Here is an 11635-nt window from a genome sequence, read left to right on the forward strand (position 1 = left end):
GTTGTTGTTGCATTTGTAATTTAGTCCATATAATAGCTATGTGAAATTGAATGGCAGCCTATTTGTAACTATAGATTTTTTTTATTGGGTTAATATTTAGCTTAAATGTAGGCTACATAGACCTATGAGATATATATTTAAATACATATATATATATAATATATATATACATATATATAGCCTATGTATTTATATATAGCCTATTTTTGGAGAGTATAAATAATCTGTTATTCACTGGGCTACATAAATTGTATGGGTGCCGGCAGGGGCAGCTGTTCCTCCCCCTGCCTGCCGGTGAAAAGCAGCTTCCTGCCGGCTGCTGCTGCCGTGGCCGCTGTCAGGAGCTCTGATTCCGCCTACATCCTCCTCGGCTTCCCGGCAGCACGTCGGCAGCGAATTTTTACCACGACAGGCAAGTCGCAAACACGGAGAAAGCTGTTTAAGATATTTTACACCCCCCGTCTCGGTGCGAATGAACATTTTAGAAGATGAATAAAACACGGCGTTGTTTGTATCTCTCAGACAGATTTCGCACGGCGGACCCGCCATGTTTAGTCCACCGCTACGCTGCCGAGGACGGCGGGCTGCGTTAATCGTGAACAATTTCACACTTCTTTAATTTAAATACACGAACACATTCGCCAGAGTGTGCTATACCTACAGTGTGTAGCGGAACAGACGTTATCTCGACGACTGCGCGTGCTCACATCTGTTTAGGAAACACTGTAAAATCTCAGCGAGTTCACCTCCATCGGTTTATTGTTGCTGCTGGTTTGTGAGTCTTAACGTTTTCTATCTGAAAACACCCATCACAAACATGTGTCACATTTGAATGTTGTTTTTTTGTTTTTTGTTTTTTTTAAGGCTCAGCTTGCTTAAAGACTAATTTTAGTAAGTCAACATGATAAAACTTCTGTCAGAAGCAAGGGGTTGGGGATCAAAGTGAGCTAAGTGAGGAACTGAACTTTGTGGTTAGAAAGGTTACAGTCTCGGTTGACAATCCTGCGGGTTGCTCCTCCACTCCACCTCCCACAGGTTGGTTTTTAAGTGTGTGTGTGTGTGTGTGTGTGTGTGTGTGTGTGTGTGTCTGTTCTCCCTAACACTCCCCCATAAAAAAAAGATGAGAATTGGTAAATGCTGGAGATGAGCAGTTTCGTGGTATCAATCTCTAGTTGACCTAAAAGACTTGAGAGGTTTACACACGTGAGTTGTACCCAGCAGCAGAAACAAAGGCACAAAAAGCCATGGCTAACCTGATGCCCAGCTGTTGTCATGTAGAACATCTGGACATCTGAGGATTGTTCTGATTACAGGGCCTGTGCATTTGTTGAGAAAATACTTAGCAGTTGGATGTTTTGTGATGCTTTCGAATGTTTTAAATACAGTGTTTTACATTTGATATGACAGTGCTTCAAAAGTGCGTCATTTGAGCTAAATCTGCCTTTAGTTTAGCAGAGAATGAATGAAAATTACTCTGTGAAAAACTCTCTGGACCAATACTTTTACATAGAGGACCCACACGGTATGTGCCACTTCACATTTCTCACTTCTGCATTTGAAGAATCCTTGCGAAACAGTTCTGCTGCTGATTACATCAATATGTCTGAGCATTTAAACAAAAAAAGGTTGTGGATTTTCTTTTTTTAATAATATTCCAAGAATATAGAGAAAATATGCAATATTATGCAACATAATAATGAAATAGAAGAAAGTTACAGTAAAGGTTTAGTATAGAAAAAAAAAAGAAAAGAAAAGAAGGTTGTTGTTTTGTTGGCCAACCGAAGGGTTTCTGAACACATGACTGCAGAGCAGGCTTGCACACAGAGTCCATCAGACAGACCGAAGCTGGGATGTCCACTGCAGCCTAAATTAAAATTCTCTGCAATCAGGCAGGGCAAAGGACGACCCTGAGGCTTTTCTGTTTCCTCACACAGGGAGTCTTATCTGAGGATCAACTTTCATGCCAGCACTCTCAAAGAAGGACATTCCATCATGACCAGCCTGCACGGCATCTCTGTCTCTTTCAGTTTGACAAACGGAAGATGAGAGGAAATTTAATTATTAGGATTATAGCAGAACTTCAGAAAAGACCTAAGAACTCTGTGCATATTCATTGCAGTGACACAAGAGGACTTTACAATGGAAATTGTAAAGCAACACTGCAGGTTGACTGTTTGCGTTGAAGTCTGGTATTTTCTAGTTTAGCCATTCAAATTTTTGGAAATATTAACTGTTTGGTTTCTCCTTTTTCTATTTCCCCCCAACAAATGCACAGGTAATTGAAGACGATAATCATGCATTCATTGCTTGGTGATGCAAAATGTAGCTGATGTGCACAGAAATGCGTTCTCTGAGAGGCCACCGTCGGCTTATGTGGAATGAATACAATGTTGAACACAAAAGGAGCACAGCAGAAAGAAAAGTGTCAATCTCCACCTGACTCAGAGCCCATTATAGGGTGAGAGAGGAGACAGGGATGTGTGTGTATGTGCGTGTTTGAGTAGAAGAGACAGAGAAAGACGCCCAAAGGTGCATAAAGCACACACATCCATTCACTGTCATGATTAGCAGCTATTATCAACAGCTAGAACTGGTTGCCAGTCAGACTGAATTATTCTGCAGTGAATCGACTAGCAGGCAGTTGACCAATGACTGTTTCCTTTACACAGAACACTAACTCTGATTTCATTTCCTACCTTTTCTTTCATGCCTCTCATTGATTGGCTCCTGTGCTTTCAACTAGAACCTTCTTTTTTTTATGAATCCCACCCTCCTTTATGTTCTCCCTTTCTGCTTCGTCACAGCATCCAACTCGTGCTTCTTTGTTGTTGTTTTTTTATTTCAGCTTTGAGCCTCCAAGTGACAAACTCACAAAGCAGCCATTCTCTGTATATGTATATGTGCATGAGCATACATTTATGTGTATGTAGTTTTCCAGGCAAGCAGCAGTCTGATCCATACTAATGTTCATTGATAGGAAAATCAATGGTTCATTGATCCAAGACTTGGCTCCAGGAAAGGGAGGGAGGGGTGTGTAAGTGTGAAGACTGGTGGAAGGGCAAGAGAAAGAGGAAGACATGGAGAATGAACAGCAAAAGAGGGAAAGAATTAGGCAAACGAGGATGGATAAAGAGAAAATAAGGAAAACAGAGGTCTGAAGCACTGTGGGCCACAATGCGTCTCCAGATGACAGAAATGAGACCGTAGCTCTAGTGGCTGCCGTATGTGTGAACAACCTGTCGTGGCCCACTGTTCTCTCCCTCCCTTGTCTTACAGAGCTGCTCTTGAGAGCGGATGAACAAGCCTGAAAAGGAACCTGAGAAGAGAGGAGAAAAACCGAGGAGGAGAAACAGGAGAGGAGAAAATCAATTTTCCAAGACAGAGGCAGACTGGTCTAATGGATGTCTAAAAGAGGAGGAGGAGGAGAGGACATATTTTCCTCTGATTACCTCCTGTAGCCTCTCTGACAAACCCTTAAAACTAGCATTGCTGCAACGGCCTTGCTCTTCCGACCTTTCGAAGGAGGTATGGGGGTCTAGTTGCTTCTTTCACTCAGCACCAATTAGCCTTTGAGGGGGACAAAAAAATCCCAACATACAAGATCAATAACGCAGTGGTAAGCAAGATCAGGAGTTTAAAAGACTCCAAACAAAATCATTTTTAAATGAGAAAATATGAATATTTGTCCCTTTGAATTTGGAACAGTGGTGGAACATTTTAAAGGCACATCGAAGCTAATTTCTTCTTTTTTTAGTATGCACTTAGTAGAAGTTCTGTAACCCGCTGTTACATCTCCATGAGAGAAAATTAGTTGGATTAAATTGATAAAGGTTTCCATTTGGCTAAAATGAATCATTTCTACAGTACAAAGGAAGGAAATTTGTCATCAGTATGTCTGCCAAATGTGAGGAGATATCTAGAGTACCCTTGTGCTTGTGATTCTTCGCTCAGATGGCCCCTGACCAGCTTGCAATGTTCAATTTCCTGTAGATGGCTGGATTATTATGAATTGGTGAGTGAAGTGGATTTTCAGTCTTGCAGAAATTGCAGGAAGTGATTTGTCCTCTAACTAAGTGAATTTTAAATCTTGTTTATTGCTCTCTTCATGAAGGACAGTGTGTGTACATGTGGGTAGAAAATTTGATTGTGAAATAGCAAACCAACTGCTGCAAAAATGATGACGTAATCTATATATTTGTGATAATAATATAATTTCATTGTTTAGGGCATGCACTGTAGGAAAGGTTAGTATGCTAAGAAGAAGCAGTATCTGATTTTTTGTTAAATTAAAATCTATTCAATTTCCACTACATTTAACCTTCAAGTCAGATGAGGCTGAAGTCAAAGCCCACCACAAGGGCCCTTGAGGGTCTGTTTGATGCAATGATGAGATCCATTTACTGTAGCTAAGACTGTCGATAAACTTGAGATTATTGTTCCAGTACATCAACCACTGGAGGCTCAAACTTTGTCACATTAGATATTGTATCATAGCAACTCAGGACATAGTGTTTTGCACACCCAAGCTGTTTGTTCACAGGTGAAGATTGGACATCCTGTGTTGATCCTTTTACGAGACAAACGAGCAGAAGTTCTAATAATACTATAGAACTACAGCTTTCGCAGCTACCTGTAGCTCTTTGAACCATGCACCGTCAGGTGACACGAGATCGAAACCAACATATTCCAACCAAAATAAACCAATAGAATGTTATATAAAGAATGTAATATCAATAAGAAAATATATAATATATAATAACTAAACTAGCAGAAACTCCAGAATGGTGCCACCCTGGAGGCAGGAAGCCTGCTGCAGCAGCTCTGGACACGTTGTGTCTTTCTTTGCATCTTCATGACAAAACGCAGCTGTGCTGCTGGAATTACTTCTGCTGGTAACTGGCGGTTTTTACATCTGTTTTGATGCATAACCTATCGAGCTGCAAACTAAGCTTTTCAAAGCCCAAGTAAGGCCTGGAATAAGACACTAAGTCAAGATGAGTTGGGGAGGTGATATTTAGGATGCATAGCGGGAACAAAATGGAGAAAAAGGTGAAAGAGGGTTAAATCATTTATTCCCTTGATCATCATGAGAAGTGTGAGATCACTGGCAGATGAAAGGAATAAGCAAGAATATCAGGAAGGCAATATTATTTTCTTCATCGAGACACATTAATAAAATATAATTTAACTGAATTTAATACCACACGACAACACTTCATTCAAACACTTTTTTCACTTCCTGGTTGGGTTCAGGCAAAAAATAGAAAACAAAAATCCAAATATGACTTGCAAAAGAAAAAGATCTTGGTAAGGGCTAAAAAATGGATTGTACTATACCATCGTCTTTCATTTTTTAGCTGCTTGAGGACTTATTTGAAAAATTGTGAAAAATTGTGAAAATTCATGTCCATGCATGTAAGTCTGCTCTCATTGAATGTTGCCGCAATAACAACGATGTAACATGTTATATCACACATTTCTTTGGATTTTGCATGTAATTGTACACCACACTGTCAAAGATACTTGGCACTGCTCTTATAACACGTTTAATTTTGAATTGCTATAAAGTCACAATAAAAATCTTAAAAAGAAAAGCAATGACACATGCAATACACCTGTGGGTACATGTTCTCTAGAAAAATGCAGATCATGGAAATATATGCAGGGAGATTGTCAACTCTTCATGAGCAGTATGGAAGTGGATTAAAGAGCAATGCTTCTGACAACCACAAGGCGTAATATCTTTTGGAGCCGGAGCTCATTAAAAAAACTAAGTATCTATGTTTTTTACATCCTATTATGGTGTCATTAGCTAGATTCACCCCTTCACTATGCCTCTTGTTCTTTTGAGAATAATTCCATAATTCATATACTGTATAGTTATTCCCAGAATTACACATTTTTGCCCAACAAGTTGTTGAGGACTGCTCCCCCCTCTTGTCCAAATATGGTCACTATCAGCTGCAATAATTTTAAGATGGCCACAGCCAAATACTGAACTCCAGGCTTCTGACAATCAATTAACGAACCGAAAGTTGACATGATGATGACTTTCTTCATATTTTATTCAAAGTCTATGACTGTAACCTTAGCTCTATTTGTGCAGACATAGACTATTTTTAGGAAAAGCTTTATAAGATTAGAAGTTAGCCCCACTTTTATTATTAATCGTGAAGAGTCCTAAAAAGACGGACAGATAAGAGTTTTATTTCCTAAATAAACATGGGAGAGACCACTTTATCTGCTAGGAAGATGGAAAAACAAATCAGCGAAAAGGCCAACAAATGAATACTATAGATTATCAAACTGGTCACAATATACACACATTTTCAAGTGAAAAGTTCATAGGCGTATTTAACTGACATTGTCATTGAAATAATGATTGGTTGTGTAATTTCAATTTCCCCTTGGATTATTAAGATGGTCTTTCTAGTGGTAATACCCCATGTGCATATTCCAGAAGAGTGGATGGAATACAGCTGATAAATTCAGTCTCTTTCCCTAAGCTGCAGTAAAATTTCCATCCATCTAAAAAAAGCATTTATTTTCATTGAACACCGGGAGGTATAGCCAGTGTTTCATATGGGATTACGAACATAAAACAGCTATCTGAAAACAAGGTGTAACTCACACATAGGGATGCATTATGGAAATTGAACCACAGAGGAGGCTACGGACGCAGGACACAGTCGTCTAAACAACTAACAGTGTGTTGCCTCCAGGCGATGATGTTAAGAGTAGGTTCAGTGCTGATTGGTTCAAGTTGTCTTGAACCGGAGATGGTGAAAAACAAGCATGGGGGAGGAAGCACAGACAATGATGGTGGGCAATTCAAATGATTGTTAACAACACTTAAGGATCTACAACAGAATGAACGCAAATGAGCCTTCATTCACGGTTGTTCAATTTTTCCTCCAAAGTGACAAAAAATAGAACAGGTAGATGCATCTCCAAACATCTGTGCAGCACCAGCGCAGTACAAATGCAGAACCATGAGGGGACCTGAAATTGCATTATTATTGGGAGCAAAGTCGGAACCAGTCTGCACATGCAGAAGTGCAAACCATGAATTGGCCTTCCAGACTGTGACCTGCAATGGAACCAAATAAGAACAAAAGATCCCAAATGCCCCCAACTCTCCCTCCACAGCTACTGTATGTTTGCCTCTGTTGCTTTTGTAGTATACGATTGAAATTGTGAATCTTCAACGAGCTGTTAAACAACACTTCATTTTACTTTTACTTTTCCAGTCAACACTTACTGTACAAATGCGGTGTTTATGTCCCAGGGAGAGGAAGCCGGTGAAAGAGCTCAGAAAGGTTTGAAAAGCTATGTGGCTGAAGGAGAGCTTGTAATACACTGTCTGCCTGTTTCTGTTTTTCTGTCGCTCCCTCCCCGTCTCGTTGGTTCTTTGTGTTTTTCCTGTCTCTCGGCCTTTGAGGTGAAAGTGGCTTCCATGGTAACGACACACTCTGTTTATGCCACGACATCTCACTTCATCACAAGCTGTTGATGGCTTTGATTTGCATGCATGCCTCTGTGTGTGTGTGTGTGTGTGTGTGTGTGTGTGTGTGTGTGTGTGTGTGTGTGTGTGTGTGTGTGTTTGTCCCCTTACCATTTCTGAAAAATGCTCCTTAAAACACATCATACAGGTGTTTGTGTGACAGTTAGGTTGAAACTATAATCCACAGCTATTTGAAGGGGTTAACACTCTGCCATAAAAATATTTATGTATAAAGGAGCTGTGATGTGATGCTGTAATTCTGTCACTTTTAAAGATACGTCCCTTTTCTTTTGTGGAAAGCGGTTTCTTTCACCATCCAAACTGATTTCTTTAAATGTATCTCATTTGTCAAAATCAATCACATAACCTCCAAAAGATATGCATGCATTTATCCAGCTACCTGCCATATGGTGTTTAACTTTTGTAAATTTCCAACCGTAAAAAAGGAAATTGGTACTTTAACTGTTAGGATTAAAAATGTAAATTTAATCATACTCATTTCCTTGTTCTGCAAGCTCATGCACACTTAGCCACTTAAATTAGCAGCAGAAACAATGATTATGGCTCCTTTTCACTAAAACCAGTCGCTCCCAATTAGTGGAGTTGGGGTGGGTGGGAGAGGAGGGGGTGAGAGTTGAGGAGGGAGGCAGGGAGGGCCTGGCTAGCCAGACCCCCTGCAGGGCGGAAAGGGGGGAAAAATGGATTCCATACCAGGAAATCCATTAGGGCAGGGAACGGCACGGAGCTGGCGGCACAGAGTGGTGGCCGTGTTTTTAAAAATTCCTCATTAGGCGTAATTTCTAAATTACAATCAGCATGGGCAGAATGAGAAGGCGAGGATCTGACCAACTCATCAGGATAATCAGGGTAATAGCATGATCTGGCGTGAGTGTGTGTTGGAGCAGAGAGAGCCAGATGAAAAGCAAAAGGATTGGTGGAGGACAGAGGGGGCTTTTAAAGCTGCCCGACACTGACTTTCAGTTGTTTTGGACTTTGCTTATTTTTTTTAATGTTTTTTTTTTTTTTTCTTTATAACTAGAAGATCCAGATAATTGCTGTGCTGTGTGGGGTTGGTGTGACTAAATCAACAAGCTAATGGAAAGCAGTGGTCTTCTCCTGCCATCTCTATGATACAGAGCTGGGAAAACTGGTGAAAGTGAAGCAAAAGAGTGGTAAAGGAGGAAGAAGAGGGACAGAAACAAGAGAGGGAGCCGAGGGGCCTCTGCGAGGGAGAGAAAGAGGTGGAGAATTGGCAGGGAGGGAGGAGGGAGGGAGGAGAAGAGGTTAATTTGCACATATTAGAGAGGGCAGGATTTTTCATTAAAAAGAGATTGAAGTTGATATATGCCTGTGCGCTCCTGACACACTGTACACTCTGATTGTGTTAAGTCCTTGACAGAACAAAGGATTGCCCCCCTCACACTCTCTCTGTCTCCCCTTCTTCATCTATCTCTAACAGCCGTTGCTGCCTGCTGCAGCCCTGGCAGAATTTTGCAGCTTTATGGAGCTGTGTCATGGTGAATAGGAGCACATATAGAGTGCAGTATCACTTCAGGACCCTCCTTTAATGCAGATGCATAGCTTATTTCCAGTGAAAATTGATCCAGGAGAGAAAAAACTTTGCATGGATTTATTCTATGTTCTTGTCAAATCTAGTGGTCAAAGACATTCGAATCTGTGCAGACAGCAAACAAGTAACTCTCCTCTCTCTCAGCGCAAACAGGAAGCAGAGAAGCCCACGCCCTTTGATATTCACTGACTGAGGGAAGCTTTTAATGAAGAGCTACATTCTCTGTTGAGACAATGCTCATTCAGCAGGAGGCAACTCCACAATGGTAGTCCGCAGGGTTGGGTCAGAATACTTTAAAATGTGTTTAGTGACAAAACGTGTGTTGCGTGTACGTTTTTACAATTGATGTCACTGTGCATTGGATTATAACAATCCAATCGGCAAAATTCTGTTTTTTTTTTGTTTTTTTAGATGTGCTACATCAGTCACCACACATCCTGAGAGAGGAACTTTTTACAGTAGAACATAAGCTCCATTTACAGTTGGATAAATACAATGTGTATGCTCATAAAGACACTGAAAGATCATCTGCATTGATTGTAGAGGCATTATGTTGAGGAAAATTCATCCAGTCATCCAGGTCATGGTAATGACTGATACTCCCCACCATCAGTTTAGAACTGAAGAAGCCTTTCGGATGAGAGGTGAATATGCCATTGAAAGGCATATTTCTTTGCAATCCAGTTATCCTATAATCCATATGATATGTAATTGGTTTCTACCCAGCCCTGCCGGTCAAAAACTGAAAAGCCTTCTCCTAAAGGCTGATGTTCAGGGAGTCGATGTAGTGTCTGCAACCTCAGATGCCTGAGGCAGAGTCATACCTGCCACAGAAACAAGAAGAGCAATCATAACAATTCATGTGTTTTTCTGATCTGTTGTTTCCAACACTTGCGATTGGTCTGAATCTCTCCTTCCTTGCATTTTTTCTCGCCTTCTTTTATGTTTGTTTTCCTCAGGCCACATCTGTCATTCTATGCTGGAGGCTTATACCTGATCTTTGACCTTAGTTAGCACAGCCCCGAAGACCTGTTTCACACAAACACACACATGCATGCGTGGCTCTCTTTGTAAGGTTATTCTCAGACGTTCTCCTAGCCCCTAACCTTCACATCTAAGTGACTAACCACAGCCCTCACCCAAAAAACAATCTCATCCCACAAGCAGGCCTTTGGAGGTGTGCACATGTCCTTCTTTTCCAAAATGTCCTCACTTCAGAGATCCAAAACTCAAACCGGCCCTCACTAAAGCAGCTGGATGAGAATAAAAACACACACGTAGAGACACACTAGCACACACAGAATGGGAGATATCGATTGGTGATAGAGCAGGACTGGCCTGATAAGGAGGCCATATTTGATGTTTGTTCTCGCAGTAGAGCGACAGAGAGAGATTAAATCACAATGAGCAGCCGGCTCTGTCCTTGGCTTCGTCCCCACTTCGGGCTTTACAGGAGTTTAGGGGTCGAGCTTAAAGAATGACGGGTGAGGGATTGTGGACAAGAGGCGCCAGGCCTGCTTTAAATCCACTGTGGTAAGAGCCATTGATTAACACGGCCTGTAATGTTATTCAAGGGTGCGTTTTTTTTGTGCAGTCCAAGGTTTTCAGCATTTCAGGCTTTTAGACATACAAAAACAACGCAGCCAGCCAGTCCTTTGTGTTCCACTCCTTGTCTTCCCTGGGCGATGTTATAAACTGATTGACATGCATCAATACATGTCTGCATTTCACAATAGCTGCGTGCTCATGACATGTTCTCCCACCGTCAGCTCATTCATATTCTTAAATTAGTTATCATCCATTCTCTTTCTGCAAACACCACTCAAAAAAAACCCGTCAATTCACATTTATTTGTACATGTATTTAAGCCTCTAATAAGACACTGTAGTGTAATGTGAAGAATAGGAACATACTAAAAATCAGTTTGAAGTGTGCTGCTTAGAGCCAACATTGGCCACCATGAGTTGCTGGTCATGTGAGAACAAGTGAGGCTACAGATGCAACATGTCCTGCATTTATGGAATTGAACATGGAGGCTGATGATGAACATGGATGCTGTGTTTTTTGCAGACCACTTTCTCTCCCATTAAAATTGACGTAATTCAACTGGAATCAATTGCATAAGCTCCCAGTGAATGGAGGACAGCATGTCTATAAACATGTAATCATAAGCGATTACACCCAAGAACAGATTAGCATGTAGCCCCTGTTTGAATACCGGCACAAATGACTGAGAGATCGGTTTAAACCACTTGGAAACTATTATATAAATGTGTTTCAAACTCACAGAGTTATGTTCATACATTAATTGATAAGTCATAGCTGCTGACAGTATATTGTGAGCAGAGATGTTCTTACATGTGCTTAAAGCTATGTTCTTATAGCAGTGTTAGTGACATTTTACTGAGTTGTAACATGCAATAAACCATTTATTAACTGTACGCATTTGGCTTGTAAATACAATCTTTTGAGATTAGAAATTTAACGTGGTTTATGTTGCAGTCCAATGTAACTCAAAATGTTCCTTTTCTATCTTAAAATTTAAGCATTGCAGTATCTAG

Source organism: Odontesthes bonariensis, chromosome 20, assembly GCF_027942865.1.
Source record: "Odontesthes bonariensis isolate fOdoBon6 chromosome 20, fOdoBon6.hap1, whole genome shotgun sequence".
Taxonomy (NCBI): domain Eukaryota; kingdom Metazoa; phylum Chordata; class Actinopteri; order Atheriniformes; family Atherinopsidae; genus Odontesthes; species Odontesthes bonariensis.